This window comes from Calonectris borealis, chromosome 3, assembly GCF_964195595.1.
Source record: "Calonectris borealis chromosome 3, bCalBor7.hap1.2, whole genome shotgun sequence".
NCBI lineage: Eukaryota > Metazoa > Chordata > Aves > Procellariiformes > Procellariidae > Calonectris > Calonectris borealis.
In genome coordinates, this window is record NC_134314.1 from 68928298 (window position 1) to 68945892 (window position 17595).

Here is a 17595-nt window from a genome sequence, read left to right on the forward strand (position 1 = left end):
CGCTGCGCGGCCGCGGGGCGGGGGCGGCGCAGGAGCCGCAGCAGCGGCGGCGGCGGCAGCGGCGGCAGGGGCGGGCCCTCGGCGCACGGCCCGCGCCCGCGGGGGCGGCGGGAGCCGCTTCAGCACCACGGAGAGGGGCGGCCGGTGCGTGCCGCCGCGGCTCGGGGGAGGCCTTCGCCCCTGCCCCGCCGGCGTGCCGGTGGTTTGGGCTGCAGGAGCAGGCGGGAGGGCCGGGGGCTCTGGCTGCGGTGCCGAAAGCCTCTCGGCTCCCCACGACAGCTGATGCCGGGCAGCCGGGTCTCCCCCGGCCCGGTCTCCCGCCCCGCTCGGCTCTGCCCCCCGCCCGGCTCGGCTCTGCCCTCTTCTCTCCCGCCCGCAGCTCCCCTGGGAAGTAAGCAAAGACCTCCCATTACCTCTGCTGAAAATACCTGATTTTTAAAAATAAAACTGTTTTGTTCTTAGAAACATACCAGCTCTCTTTAAAATGAATGTCCTGCTTTTTATTGCCTCTTCTACCCAACTTTAATAAGGCCAATTTGCACCACCAAAGAAGGCCTAACATGCGTAACAGAAACCCCATGCTAAATCCACTTTTCATGGCCATAATGCTGTAAATGGTCCAACATCGAGAATGAAGCTGTTCAGATTTTTAGGGTGGCTTCTGCTGAGCTTCAGTCAATTTGCAGAGTGCCATGTTAGCTTCATTTGTATTAAACTTCTCTTCATAAACACATTATTTAAACTCTGTTTTACATTATTATATCAATCCAAACCTTAATAATTCCCATGAATTAATGGCAATGATGGTATCCATATTAAATATGAAAATACGTTACTATTGCTATGTCATTATTGTTTCCAGAGAGTATAAATATAGAAGTCTGCTATACTGCCCCTCCCATGTAAATACCTTCCCCATTCACATTCGGAAAGCTGGGCTGTTTTTTTTTCAGCATTGCCCTTACTTCGTATTTTATCACATACTAGAACATGCACTTTTACTTAAAAGCCCACTTCGATGTCTCACCAGTATGTGGTGACAAGAGGTTATTCCTGGTGGTGCAGTGGGAGAGGGACAATACGTCTGCCCCAGCAGGTGGGGGAGAGAGAGGGGAAGGATCACCTTTGATTGAGAATTTCTATTTCCTAACTCTGAATATTTCTAAGCCTGAGAAGAAGTAGCAGCAGGATAAAAGCCACATGCGCATTTAGGCTGGAGACTAGATGGTTCCTAGCAACCACGGGACAGTTGCTCTGGAGCAGTCTGCACGGAGGAGCAAAGAGCCCGGCCAGTGTTAGGGTAGAGCCTGACCAGCTTCTGAGTGGCTGCTGTGAAACCTGGGTTCAGGCTCAGCAGGTCTCTCGCACTTCTGTGACTGTATGTATGCTACTAAAATTCTTTGTTATGTGTCATGAATGTGCTGCTTCCAGCTCTCAGGCTCAGAGGGAGGAATTATCAATGGGATCTTTAAATATTTACCAAAATATTTTGGTGAATAAAACATTTAAGGCTTCAGCTGAGTAAAGACACATTCACTGCTGGGAGTTATGCAATTAGTGTAGCAAAGTAATAAAAAATAGGCTTAAAGATTAAAAACTGATCACCATTTAATTACTTACAACTAAGTGACCTCTATTGCATTTATTTCTCAAAAAAAGACCCTAAAAAAACAGGGTTTGCTTGAGGGCGCAAAGCAGCACCATTAGAAAGATGCAGTCTAGTTTCCTCCCTGCCGTGCTGAACATTATCCAGACTGGCTTCAAACTGTGTCTGTCCCCTGTACCGCGGGTGCCACAGGAGGAAATCACAGCCCCTGTGGAAGGTTGCCAGTCAGGCCTGCAGGTTACTCGCACAGAGAAGGTCTTAGCACCGACCATGTACTAACCCACCAACTTCTGCTACCAAAAAACCCCAGACATTGTTTCAACTAACAATTACCAAACATTACAGGATTAAAATTACTGGGCTTGTGAATAGTAAAGTTGGCAACAGTGTGAAGACTCGGGCTAATGGTGTATTCCCATTGTGGTCTGTATTAAACTCTCAAAGACTCTAGGAAGGTAAGGAAATAATTCTGAGTCTCCAAAGATCAACATGTCGATAAAACAAGCAGTGCACAGTTGTATGCATGCGCCAGTTTTCAGTGCATGGCCTCCTCTGCCTGGGGAATGACCGGACACTGAAAGCATGCAGAGCTGCACCAGCCGTGCCTTGCGCAGCCCTTGTGAAGCTCAGCCACCTGAAAGGGACTTTGAGAAAATGGTACTGTAGTTACAACTCTGGCCTGCTGCTTTTTTAAAAAGTGTGGCCCTTGCTACACAGGAGCAATTCCTAGGTAACATTTCTAAGGGAAAAGAATTAGCTTCCATCCAAATGTTGTCTTCAAAGAAATCTCAGGTTTTCTTTTTTTTATTAAATGAGAAAAATGTTAAAACAGACTTTTAATATTAAACAGGCATTTCTATTAGAACTGCCTATCTATTTTCTTTTGTCAACACCTAATGAATGGAATATTTCAAGTAGCTGTTCACTTACCCCCAGCCCTACAGATGCTAACAGATCATGCTTCTACCTTTATCGGTTGTCCTTCTTTCCTGCCCCGTGCAGTCACGGCACAGATTGGGCTGGCACAGAAAAGCGTTTGGTTCTGCAGGAAGCACGGCTTCAGTAAAAACAAAGGGAGGTCAAGGTTTCATAGACAGCTTTGCAAACAAGATGCAAGCGTAACCAACAAATTACTTGCACTGGGACTCTGAGAAGTATGACTTGCTCTGTTCATTTCAGGGCACCCTAATATATTTATCCAAGCACAGCACCTTCTATGCCAACCTTGGTTTGCTGCTTTTCACAGCACATAATAAAAGAGAGGCAGCATCAAACCGCATCTAAGAACAAACCAATCTAAAGTAATACAGAGACTCCTACAAATCTCAGTTAGAATTTAAGCATCTGGAACTCAATTCATCCCCCGAGTCCTTCTGGACTTCATGAGGGAGAGGAAAGCACCAAGAGTCTAAGACTAAGAAGTGATCAAACTCAACATCTGTTCCATGCATTCATCGTATCAAGTCACGCAGACAGAGTTTATTTTGAAGGTGGAGCTTAACAGAAGTCCCCTACATAATTTTTGTTCCTGATTCTCCCCCTGTGTATAGTTAGCCTTTTACAGCATCAGCCACATGTATTAAATTGTGATAGTAGCTAAATATAAAGCTTGGCAATCCACGTAAAAGCACCAGGATTATTACTCTGGGCTCTTTCAGAAGCAATAGCAGCTGGTGCTGAGAAGTTAAGGGAATAAATGCTGCCAACTCAAGTCCCTCTTTTTTCAGCAAAGGAACAAAACCCACAAACAAGCAGAAGTCCAGCTGCTTAGCAAATACTTTCTCCTTCAAAATTGTTTTTAGCCGGAGAAAGGCAGTAGTGGCAGCTGCTAGCTGAAAAGGACAACTGCCTTTTTTCTTCTGAGTGGAGTTAAGGATTGGCACATCAGATGGCACAGAAACAAGCACACATCCACACGGACTCTCACTAGACGAGAGAGTCTCTGCTGCGGCTGTCCAGTTGCAAATATGCCTCTGAATCTTGCCGCATACAGGAGTTGTCAGGGAGTATCCCCCACATTGCATGAGTAGAAACTCTGCTAAGCCCCACAGAAACCTCAGGACTTTGGTCCACTTTGCCCTCTTCTCCGCTGCTGCCTTGATTCTGGAAGAGAATAACCCCTGCCTCGCCCCAGGCCATCATGGCTTGACTGTCTCCTCCTGTCAGAAAACTACTTTGTCACAGCTAATCAGTTACGTGATGACAACTGTTGCCACATAGCCCTCGCTGCAGAGGATCACAGCAGCGTGCTGGGGACAGCAAGGTCGGGGGAGCTCAGCAGGAGCACAGCGGCGCTCACCGTGAAGCAAGGCTTCTCATTTATGTGAAGAGGTGGCACAGGGACATCAGCTGGGACAGCCCCTGACAGATCATCCATAACAAATCAACTCTGAGCTGACAGGGGCTTTGGAGCCACAGCTGCTCTTGTCATCGCTGGGAAGAATAAAGCTCTACACAGCTGGCTGCAGCTGGTAGTCCCGACTCTCATAGCAGCAGCAAGAAAGACTCATCTCTCTCTCTTTGTATCTTCAGAGATGAATCTTGCCTGAATCTGTCCTGCTTTGAAGAGACATGAAGACAAGCAAATAAAATAAGATTTATAATCTCTTTTGATCAAAAGTTAAGAAGAATCTCTTGCAAGGCGATTTCAAGGATGACAAAGAGGAAGCCCTAATCACACCTGATTCACGCTCTTGTCTATCTCTTAGTATGGCTGGGTTGCTCTTTTCTTGACTGCCATGTAGAAAGCAATGGGAAGACTTAAATGGCCTAACTGGGAGCATGACCAGGCTGTCTGTCCTATATAAATTAACATTTTAATATGATGTTCCAGTGTGATTACTAGCTTTCAAATGTCAACTATACTTCGAATAATAATTACCAGTGGCATATATTAGCTTAAATATCCTACTGGTATTAAAAGAAATACTTGTAAGGGAAATAAAAACTCAACAACTTGTGATATCTAGATAAAAACGAGTGATGACTTAAGAGTAACTGCATATTTTTAATTGCTGCTTACTTTTTGTATTTTGGTTACCTTAGTCAATGAAGCAGATCACCACCTTTACTTTTCAGTTCTCACACAGCATATTGCTGCAAGTGTACTTCAGAGAAAATTTTAAACACAATGTTCAAACCACATAGCTGTATTTTTCTAAAAAGTTTTAAAATATTTGAGAAAATACATGTAATGTCATACCCTGCCAGTTTTATTGTATCTATTTCAAGCAAAACACCTGTGTTTTGATTTTAAGATGCCTGTTACCCTTCCTTTGAAAGTCAGATCTCTTGTGAGATATAATCTCATCTCTCAAGAATATTTAGGATTAATTGACTAATAATCATGCAAATTATATGACCTCAGACTAAAAATGTGTGGTGGGTTGACCCTGGATGGCGAAACTCCCACCCAACCGCTTGCTCACTCCCCCACCCTGCCCTGCAACCAGCTGGACAGGGGAGAAAAGAAAAAGAACAGGAGCAAAAAAGCTTGTGGGTAGAGACGAAGACAGGGAGATCATTTGCCGATTACTGTTGGGGGCAAACCAGACTTGACTTGGGGAATTTAACTTTAGGTTTAGACTGGACATTAGGAAAAATTTCTTTACTGAAAGAGTGGTCAGGCCTTGGAACAGGCTGCCCAGGGAAGTGGTAGAGTCACCATCCCTGGAAGTATTTAAAAGACGTGTAGATGAGGCGCTTAGGGACATGGTGTAGTGGGCATGGTGGTGTTGGGTTGATGGTGGGACTCAATGATCTTAGAGGTTTTTTCCAACCTTAATGATTCTATGATTCTAAATATTTGAGTACTGATTTGGATACCGGGAAACAAACAAACAAAAAAATCAAACAAACATTTGCACACTTAAGGAAACCCCCTTTTCTCCACCTTTCCCAGGTTCATCTTCATCCAAGCACATCTCCTCCCCAATCCCCCACCCTCACTATCACTGCAAGTTACACCCAGTTCCTCCAGTGAGGCACCGGGTGGTGATGGGGATGCAATTGGGACACAGAGGTTTCTCTCTGCTGCTCCCTCCTCCTCACTCTTTTCCTACACTCTGGTGTGGGTCCTCCACAGGCTCCTGTCTCTTTTGGGGTGTACCTGTTCAGCGTGGACTTCTCCATAAGCCACAGTCCCTCCAGGGGGTTGTACGTGCTCCAGGGTGTATGCGCGCGTGTGTGTGTGTGTCCTCCACAGGCTGCACAATCCTTTGGCGGTGGTGGGATACCTGCACCACCATGGAGCACCTCCTCCTCCTCTGACCTTGGTGTTCCCCTGCTGTTTCTCACTCCTTTTGTTGCCTCATCCTGATTCTGCCCTTCCTTAAATATGTTTCCGTAGAGGCACCACCAGCTTTGCTGATGGGCTCAGCTGCGTCCTGCGCTGGGTCCATTTTGGAGCTGGCTGAAACCATCTGTGTCCAACACGGGGCAACCCCAGCCTCTTCCCACAGAGGCCACCCCTGCAGTCCCCCACTGCCAGCACCTGGGCACCTGCACCCCATACAGTATGTCATTATTCAGATAGAATACTTCATAGTACTTTTCCATTATTTATAATACTCCTGTTTCTGAACTGTTTTTTGTGCATCTCAGGGGAAGCAATTAAAACTAACATGGAAATAGTGAAAAGTGCTGGACATTTTGGAAAACTTCTCTTTTCCTTTTAGAAGCAACAAGCTGCAGTATCACCAGGGTCTTATTCTGTGTTTGGGAATCTCCTTTCTCCAGCCAGTCGTTTCTGGTCTGAACCACAAAGCTGAATATCCAGTTATAAATAGTACATGACATTTTTTTCAAAGTAATAGAAAAACATAGATAATATAGGTTTTGCAGCACGTGTTTGCAGCCCACTAGAGGGAATTAGCTCTTGCTTGCACAAACCAGCTCACAAGCCTGTCTCCTACTCAGCCATTTAGGACTACAGCTAATTTGCACTCGGACTCGGGCGTATTTCTAAGCTCCTGGGCCTGTGCACATGTGTGGCTAAATCATGAGCCCACAAAAGACAGGGACCCCTCATCCTCAGGCCCTCACTTCTCCTCCCCTTGTAGGAAAGAAAGAAACCGGAGTGTGCAGACGGCGAAGGAGCCGGAGAGTCCTCCAGCCAGGTCATCATCTGGCTGATGGGGGCACCAAGACCTTCATAAATAGTGACCTTTGCCTCTGGAGCCAATTCGCCTTTGGTCATTGCGTGTTTCACACATTTACCTCTATATCTACCCAAATGCATAAAGTAGTCCTGATTGGAGCACTTTACAGGATGGAGAATCCACAGCTTCTTTGAGTTTGTTTCAGCGTTAATTGTTTTCATCATTAAATGTGTCCTGCTTCTTTTTATACTTGGCTTCAGCCCCCAGTCATTAGTGCTTGTTGTGCCTTTCCCTGCTAAATTAAAGTGCCTTTTGATACCAGTATTTTAGTTCAGTTGTTTTTTAAGATAGTGAGAATTTTTTAATTATGCTTTTCTCTGAAATAAGCTAAACAGACAAATCTCTTGCTGCAAGACATTTTCTTCAGTTTTTGAACTTCATAGTTTTTCAACACTCTCCCTTCTTCCAAGACAGTTTAAAAACCTGGACAGCAGAAGCAGACGCAGTATTTTATCAGGTGAAATCAATTCCCTTCTTCCACTGCCCTGCTTAACAACCTGAGGATTGCACTGTCTCTTTTTGCAGGAAGACCTCTTGGGATTGCTAACATATCACATTGAGATGCTTGTCTGCTCTGACCTGTGCCTCCAAATCAGACCTGCAGCTTTCAGAGCTAAATTACTGATTTTGAAGATATGTCCACATTCCTTGCTCCTAAATGCATAACTTTGCATTTGTCTATATTAAAAATGCATTTTGTCTGTAATATTTCACTGCCCTGCCCTTAGTGCTATTTGCCATTCTGGCAGTTTTGTGCCACATCCAGATTTGATCAACTACAGTCCTCTATTTGCTTTCAGGTCCTGTTTAGAGTCCTGTCAGATCTAGTACCCATTTCTGCAAAATCCTGTCAGAAACACTCCACTCGGTGATGATTCCACGTCACAGGCTACTTTGTGAGATCTCTCGGTTCATTCGTAATCCATTTAAAGCAGACCTCGTTCACACTAGTTATTGCTAATTATTTCTTTATTGGAACCCCGGGCAGTATTTCATCAAATGCCCTGTGAATGAAATTTTATCTACAAATTGAGGTAATAATCTCAAATAATGGTGTCAAGGGACCCAGCGGGATAAGATCTCTTTTTTCTCCATAATAACATATCACCTAAAATTACTTTCTCATGCTTTACATCCTTATATTCCAGTTTTTAACTGACTCCTATATCATCCTTTTTATTATTTTGCTGCTATGGTCAGCATGGCTGGCCTGCTACCTACTTCCTTTTTTCAAATATTGTTAGCCAAGCGTTTTCTCAGGATCCCGAAATTTCTCAGACTACATGAAATTCATTAAAAATGCACACCAGTTGGCTGGAATACTCTTCAGCCTGCTCTATGCCACTCTTGATGACAAATTAGCCAAGTCTCAACCTTTTGAAAAAAGAGCGAAACAGGATGAACTGACACAGGTCAATTATGGTTATTACTGCGAGTCATTAATTATACTGTCTGAGGAATGAGTTTGGCAGAACATTTAATTTTTTACTTAATTTTAAACACAAGTGCAATTGCATCTATTTTAGCAGAAAAGGAAGGAAGGTGCTAAGTGTGCTCAAGTCTAGCAATATGTTCTCCAACAGTACTATGTGATAGCATTTTGCATCGCTCGGGGTGACAAGTATAGCTAGTAGACTCCCACATTTTTTCTTAAAGTTAGCTCATGTACCTTGCAGCTCATGTACTTTATAGAGAGATATTTTCTTATAGAGCTAAAATTGCAGAGCTGGCTCTGGAGCTTGAAAACTCTTAACACACTGCTCAATGCCTTTGTGTACCTTTTGCCTCCTTGTGTGAGAAAGGAATTTCTTTAGAAGCATTTCATTTCAGGGCTGTACAGTAAGTTTCAAGCTATAGTATGATTTCGTACAGTTGTTGCTGTCCACAGGAAAAGAGCTGATAGTTATTAAAATTACAGTCACAGTTAAAACTAAGTCCACCTCCTGGATACTGCTCATGGCATCTGTACTATGAGCAGCTGGACACAACACAGCTTGCTTTTTCACATCTCTGCATTGCTCTCAAGACTCAAATTCTTTGATGATTCAAGCTGTCTCTCCTGGCTGCCTGTGGGTGTACTGTCTGGTCCTCAAGAAATTACAATGAATATTCCTCCTGCTTGTTTGCTCATATCCACTGCTTTGCAGTCCCAAGTGATTTCTGTTGCAGCAAGGATCTGTGTTTCACATTTACTTTATTTTTGTGACATACCATAACACACTGCAGTCTGCAGTTCCCTGATCTCCTCTGGCTTTTGAAAGGTTGTATTTGGTCCCTACAGTCTGTATAGAATCATAGAATCATTAAGGTTGGAAAAGACCTCTAAGATCATCGAGTCCAACCATCAACCCAACACCACCATGTCTCATCTACACGTCTTTTAAATACTTCCAGGGATGGTGACTCAACCACTTCCCTGGGCAGCCTGTTCCAAGGCCTGACCACTCTTTCAGTACAGAAATTTCTCCTAATGTCCAATCTAAACCTCCCTCGGTGCAACTTGAGGCCATTTCCTCTTGTCCTATCGCCAGTTACTTGGCAGAAGAGACCAACACCCACCTCGCTACAACCTCCCTTCAGGTAGTTGTAGAGCGCGATGAGGTCTCCCCTCAGCCTCCTCTTCTCCAGGCTAAACAACCCCAGTTCCCTCAGCCGCTCCTCACAAGACTTGTGCTCCAGGCCCTTCACCAGCTTCGTTGCCCTTCTCTGGACACGCTCCAGCACCTCCATGTCCTTCTTGTAGTGAGGGGCCCAGAACTGAACACAGGATTTGAGGTGCGGCCTCACCAGTGCCGAGTACAGGGGCACGATCACCTCCCTGCTCCTGCTGGCCACACTATTTCTGATACAGGCCAGGATGCCGTTGGCCTTCTTGGCCACCTGGGCACACTGCCGGCTCATGTTCAGCCGGCTGTCGACCAGCACCCCCAGGTCCTTTTCCTCTGGGCAGCTTTCCAGGCACTCTTCCCCAGGCCTGTAGTGTGGCCTGGGGTTGTTGTGGCCCAAGTGCAGGACCCGGCACTTGGCCTTGTTGAACCTCATACAGTTGGCCTCGGCCCATCGATCCAGCCTGTCCAGGTCCCTCTGCAGAGCCTTCCTACCCTCCAGCAGATCAACACTCCCGCCCAGCTTGGTGTCGTCTGCAAACTGACTGAGGGAGCACTCGATCCCCTCGTCCAGATCATTGATAAAGATATTGAACAGGACCGGCCCCAGTACTGAGCCCTGGGGAACACCGCTCGTGACCGGCCGCCAGCTGGATTTAACTCCGTTCACCTCAACTCTCTGGGCTCGGCCGTCCAGCCAGTTTTTTACCCAGCGAAGAGTGCACCTGTCTAGGCCCTGAGCCGCCAGTTTCATAGGAACATAGGTTCTGCTCCATAGGAAAGTTTCCCTCTCAGTGAATTCACGCAGGCGTGATGAAACAGGGTGAGCTGTCCTGCCTTTCCGTTCCTACCTTCCTACCGCAGGTGCACCTCAGGAATTGCTGTTTGCTTTGTGGATGCTCCCTCTTCATTCTTGAGGCGCTGTTATGAAAAGCCTCTGCCCCACTGCCACACCATTACCATCACTGACAGATCAGGTTCCTTTGAGGCTTGCTGATACGGTGGGTATATCACACACTGGGAAGCCAGAGTGTTGTGTTGAAGTTGGTTTTATTTTGATTTTTTTTTTCTTTTCAATTGGTTTGATGAATATATGAAGGGAAATAAAGAACAGGGCAATAAAAGGGAAGCTATTAGAATGCAACACTGAGGAGCTGAAATGATGGCTTTTTCAATCACTCTGAGTCCAGACAGAGAAGCGTTGTTATAGGGCTTCTCTGTGTCACTGCGTTAGAAAAGTCATTGTCAGGAAACACCTGGGAGGAAAATCCAGTTATTTTGGTGAGCTTGCTGTGTGTAAAGCTCCTGGGAGTAGCATTCAGCTCATGAAGTCAATGAACCAAGGTCAGAAAATTCAGCTGCTGGTGTCATTTGAAGTAGCAAAGTTTAATAATGCTTTTTGAAGACATCAGTGTTGCTGGATTTTGTTCAGATCCTACAGCTTTTGGTAGCTTCAAAGTGATGATTAAGCTTTTAAAAATGGTGCCTTGCCTGTTGGTGACATATTTTTGCACTGCAACATTTAAGCTTTACATATTTATCAGTCAAAATTTGATTATTAATACAATAAGAATGATATACATTCATTGTTTAAAAGCACCATAAACAGACAACATAGTCTTTTCCCTTAACATGTTCATATACTATAAAACACCTGTAAGATTCTATTTAAAACAAAATAATTCACCTCCATGTCTTACAAATCTTCAGTGAAATGATTTTACTCGGTATCTCTCTTCATCTTGAATCTTCCGGTAGGCAGAGAGTTGCACTTTGCACCTCTTTGTTCAAGCAAAGGCATTACTGATTTGGACATGTGCATTGACCCCAGAGGACACACCTGATAAAAAATGTGAAAGGCAGCCGTGGTGGTGATGAACCAAACATCCACTCCCTGTCCAGATTCTTCTGGGTACCAGTTGTTTAGCCACAGCTTGCAGGACTGAGCAAAAGAGATTTGCACTGCAGCAAGTGCCTCCAAATTCCAGCGTAATTGTACACAGTGCAAACTGACACAGTGCATGCCCAGAGACAGCTGGGACCTACTTCATTCATTTTGGAAGAAAGGCTAATAAAAGAAACTTGTTGACACCAAGTATTGCCCATCACAGGATTTCGTGTCACCTATGTTTCAAAAACATCTGGTGAAATCGCTAGTGCTTGGAGCTACACCTGCATGAGTTTTCAGTCTCCCAACTTTCCCTCAGCTATAAATGCACTAGCAGTGTTAACATCCCAAACAAGACACATAGGCTTGTTACTGCTCCACAAACGTCAGCCTCAAGGGAGCATTCGACTTCATGGATGCCTATGAATCTTGTCCAGGCTTGTGTTCCAATCATCTGATATTCTGGGCAAGATATAAAATTGCTGCATCCAAGGCTAAGCTCAAGAACAGTTATGTCCTCAGGGGTAACTGTGGCTGATTTGTATCCATGACTTGAGGCACAGACTGCATGCAAAAAAGTCCACCAGCTTTTCATAAGAGAATTTATTAAGTCTGAGGTTTTTTCAAGTCACTGATTAGCTCAGGGACTCATTTATGACATGGAGAATTTATCACATAAACTTACTCTCTTCTGCCATGAATTTGATGAGGCCTTTCTCCATTGTACACAGTTCTGTTGTTGAAATGAATACTTGCTTTGGATCCTCTGTTGCTCTCTCTGCACCTTTTTTTGTCATCTTCTGGAAATATCAAACATTAGATAAATTTTGCAGCCTCTGTATCATTTGGTAGTGCTAATGACCTGGTGAAGTCAATGCCTAGTTAACACTGTTCCTTCTTTGGATTAAATTCATTCTGTAGTAACAGAGACAATGATGGTCTCAGTAGGAGTCACACTTGTAACCCATCCAATGTCGCCAGTGCCCAGGGAATACACAGGGACTCCTTTGGCTCTCTGTGTTGCACAACAATTAATATTTGTCCTAACAAATTCCTCCAACATCCTTTCCTGAGCACTTTCCAACTCCATTCTTTCTGTTGGTACTTGAAAACATCTTAAATTTCTACTCGGACATCCAGTCATAATGTTTCTATGAAGGTGAATCACTTCTAAAACAATTCCTCCTGACATCATTATGTACTTCTTCCTTAACTTTACATACTTTAATAGGTTATCAACAAAATCAGAATGGAAATTGGTCAAGCAGTTAACGGACTGACAGCATCTGCCTCATTAGCACCGACTGCATTTATCTAGTGCTCTCAATCTTTTCAAACAGCTTCAACACTACCCGATATTTTAAAGTCAATGTACTTACAGGTCTTCATGAGTTATCTTGAAATTAATGCGTTAAATCATGGCTGTCAGTTGTTTCGTATGATTACTAACTCATGCATGTAATTACCACCTAACTTAACTATTTTGAGAGTAAATTCCGTTGTACATCCTGTTCTTTGAATCTCTTCAGCTGATTACTTCTCAATTGCCTGCTACACTAAGATTCTTCCAAAAGAATGTAGAGATCCAATTTAAAGACACTTGACATCATCAGTTGTCTGTAAAACTACTCAAACCATTTTAAACATCTGTTCTTTTGAGTAAATTGTTTTCAACTTTGTCTCTTGCACTGAGTAATCTACACATGTAGATTAACGCAACAACTTTGGGAACATGAAAAATATCACTTTACCTTCATGAATTCCATGTTTTGGTCTTTTGGACCTGACCTCCAGCTTAGGACACCTGCATTTCTTCGATCTTTTCTTCATTGGCTTGCTTGTAATGTCACAGATGCAAGCAATCTTGCTATGAGGTTGTTCATTGTCAAATGAACAATTTGGACAAATGAACAATTTGGACAAATAAAGATATTTTCCTAACGGATGCAAATGGCTTTTAGTATGCAATATTTTCTATTTCAGCATATTTAATTTTAGATCATAATTCTCACCATCTTCAAAAATTTTATTTTGATTCTCTTCATATTTAATATTCACACGGTAACAATTTCTGCAAAAAAAAAGTTTCCACAGCCTCTACCTTGCTAGTAATGATGGCACGGAAGATCATCATTGTACATTTTGCATTGATAAATCTGAATATAAGTGATTTACACTAATGCAACAGCTCATGAGTTTTGTCCTTACTTCTTCTGAAGTAAGATACATTCTGTCTCATATGCTGCTGATCCACTCCCGACAGCTTCACTGACTTCCCAGAAGCCTCTCCTTTCTCAATTGCTATTGCCTTGCTCTTCGGTCAGCTTTTTCATCATAACATACTGCAGTACTTCTGACGATACTCAGTGTGATGCATTTTACTCTCACTCGAGTTTTCCATGATCTCCAGAAGTGGAATCCAATTGTGGATTCTGGCAGCTCTCCAAAGGATGCTCTCTCAATTTATGGCCTGAGGGGACACTTCATCAGCACCTGGAACTTCTGAAGTTCATGGCAGAACTTCCAGTGTGCATTATACATATGCCACGGTTTTTTGAAAGATGTCCACTCTTTTTTCACACCCACTGATACGTTCTATTGATCAGACACAATTCAAATCTGCTAAAACCTGTTTGTTTTATAAGCTGCATGTAAAATTATTAGTATCATATAAATAGGAATACTAGCAGTGGATTTATGAACAAAACTGGAATCTTGGTTTTAATGACTCTCTAAGCCATACAAATAAAGCCTGTCAAAATGAATGTTTGCCCCCTCAGATTACACTAGCTACCACACCAGCTCAAGGAGAAAAATCTTAAGGTATGTTCATAGATCTGCTGAAAACAAGGATGCTTCCCTCATTAGAAAGCATCATAAAATGAGATAGAGAAGTCACTTAGAAGTCAAATCACAGTTGCATGACTTCTGAAGATGAGACTGCATTTGGCTGCCTCCGCGTGAGGCAATTAGAAGACTCCATGACGTTTAAATCATCTTTAGTATCTTCCCTTTGCTATAACTGCCTCATATAGACTCTTGTCTAAAATAAACATCCTTTCAGATTGCAAAAAAGTAAAACAGTCCTAAATGGCTTTGAAAGGAAAAGGAAGAAATTAATCTCACCAAAACTGTGCAACAAAGGCACAAAGCTACTCTTAAGAGAGAGGACTATCACCACAGAGTGCAATGAGAAAAGAGAACAAAGAAATGTTACTTACTGCAGTTCAAATCTAACTTTCCTCCTTATCCGGGGGGAAGCGAGAAATGGAAGAAAATGTGGAACAGTTGGAAAGGATAAAAATATCAGGCAACGCAACAAAGCAAAACATTCCCCCAGATGAATAGGTTTCCCTTTGATCAGACAAAAAAAGATTTGAAATGTGTCTGTTTTAAACAGAACAGAAAATGAGAATATGCAATACACAGCTATAATGGATGAGGCGCGAGATGAAAGGTCTGAGATGAATCTCGATTGGTATGAAGTGCTCCAGGTTTTTTTTTTTTCTAATCGTGTACAACTCCTTCACAACTAGGTAACTACTTAGCTCCTGAGTGTATCCCATTAAGATTGCATATTGAAAATTGGGCTGCTATTGAAAAAATTAGCAGTAAGTAAAGACTGCTATTTTACCATTGATAGTGATTTTGGTAGTAATGCCAATAAAAAATGGAATATGCCATTGACCAGAGAACATCAACAATAACCTGTCTTGGTGAAAAAGCTCATGATCTAGCTAGTACTTATCAAATCATATATACAAGCTGAAGTATATGTATAGCTGCTGTATTCTCAGTTTCTCTTTAAAAAGCCTCTGCTTAAATATTGTTCCCTCACTGTCTGCACATGTCCTTCTGACCTCTAAACCAGGCAGCATAGATAGAGGGCACTGGGCAAAAATAGCCCTTGTATTCATCTAAATCATAAAAATAAGATAGCACTATTATCAACAACAACCACCACCATATACAAAAAAGGACAAGTAAATGCTATTAATCCCTCTACGAGGCAAGAAAACGGTCACAGGAATCTTTCTAGGATATTTTCCTGAATGCTCACTCTTTGTTTACTGTAGCCCCTGTTAATTGATAAATTTTGCATTTGGGTCACCTGCCATTTCCAGGCAGGCATGTCTCAGTAGTCATCTCCCCCGAACAAGCCACCTCCCCAGATCTGTTTGCTTCCTTTCATGCCTCCTCTCTCAAGAGCTAGTTACAGCTCCAGTGTTTTCATTTAGCCACATTTCTGTACTGACATGTACAGAAGGGGATGCAGCAAATTTGAAGTTTATTTACAAACTACAAGTGACTACATGTGTTAAATTTAGCTGGTTGCACCCAGCAGAGAGGGGCTTTCCAAAAACGATCTTCCAGAACAACAAACCAAACTGCAGTAGCTCAGTTCCATGAGCAAAGGAGTAAACAGATTGTTACCCTGATTGAATCAATCACCAGTGCTGTAGCTGACAGAACCCCCCAAATTGACACTAAAAAAGGGCAGGGAAGCAGATGATGACTGTATTTTAAGTCAGTACCCTACAAAGAAGGAAAAACCTGAAAACTGCTGGAATCCCGATCTAAAAGGAAATTGCATGAATCAGCTTAGTTCACCTGGCCAGTTACTAGCTCAGGGAAACACTGAAACCAGCCAAAGCAAAAAGCAAAACAGCACAAGGCCAAAGCAGAGTGCCATGATAGAAGCTATATTGCTGTTCCACTCCTCTGTCTCCAAACTTAACAACTAATTTTGTAATTTCTGTATTTTAGTAGAATTTTAATTTCACCTGTAAAGTCATCTAGAGCTAAAGGAGACTTCATGAATGTTGGCAAATCCCCAGCACTCATTCCCTGAGCAGTGCTGATGCTAGAAGACGACTTTTCACAGTTGCAGTGCAAAGCGTTCAGACACCAGGTTGGGAATCCTCCCCCTTCTCCTCATTCCCAGAGGCTGCCACTCCAGGTTTAAGCTTGTTTTAGAAATGCTGGCAACGCTGGTTCGCAGTGAGAATCCATTTAAGCTTAGTGTTTTTTCTCCTACAGTAGCCATTTGCAGATCCCTTGGGAAGAGCAAGAACAGAGAAAATTCATATAGTATTTCCCCTAATACTCTCCCAGCCTGACTATTTTTAGTTCACAGAACCTTCTGCCCCTGTTGTAGTTTGTTTAGTGTCCCAATGGATCTCTCTTTCATGCGCTTTTCCAGTCTTGCTTGAATTCTTGTAAACTTCTTGTATCACAGCATCCTTCGGCAAAGCAGTCTGCTACTCACCTCCTTGAAGAACCACCTCCTTTTGTTTGATATCCTGCCTCAGTATTATTTCACTTCATTTTCATTTTATAGTCCCTAGTTTTTCTGCAGTAAGAGACAATCAACAGACAATCCCTACCCATCTTTCCACATTACTCCTGTTTTGGTGGCTCTCTAGCAACCCCTTTAAGCCATCTCTTTTCCAGGCTGAAGAATCATAGAATCATACAGGTTGGAAAAGACCTCTAAGATCATCGTGTCCAACCGTCAACCCAACACACCATGCCCACTACACCATGTCCCTAAGGGCCTCATCTACACGTCTTTTAAATACCTCCAGGGATGGTGACTCCACCACTTCCCTGGGCAGCCTGTTCCAAGGCCTGACCACTCTTTCAGTAAAGAAATTTCTCCTAATGTCCAATCTAAACCTCCCTCGGTGCAACTTGAGGCCATTTCCTCTTGTCCTATCGCTAGTTACTTGGCAGAAGAGACCAACACTCACCTCGCTACAACCTCCTTTCAGGTAGTTGTAGAGCGCGATGAGGTCTCCCCTCAGCCTCCTCTTCTCCAGGCTAAACAACCCCAGTTCCCTCAGCCGCTCCTCAGAAGACTTGCGCTCCAGGCCCTTCACCAGCTTCGTTGCCCTCCTCTGGACACGCTCCAGCACCTCCATGTCCTTCTTGTAGTGAGGGGCCCAGAACTGAACACAGGATTTGAGGTGCAGCCTCACCAGTGCCGAGTACAGGGGCACGATCACCTCCCTACTCCTGCTGAGCCTACCCTTCGCAGAGCCCTAGCCTTCGCAGTTATTCCTCACGTAGAAGTTAATTTATACCTTTGATCATCCTTGTTGCTCTGCTGTGAATCTTCTCTAGATCTAATCTACCTTTTCTAAGACAAGGGGACAAGTACTGCACAGTATGCAAAGTGTGGCGACCACAGTTTTATACAATGACCCTGTATTTTCTGCTTTGCTGTCAGTTCTTTTCCTAAACGTTACTGATATTTTATTTTCTTCTTTTGACTGCTGCTGAGCACCAACCTGATGTTTTCAGAGAGCCATCTATCAAACTCTCAGAGGTCTC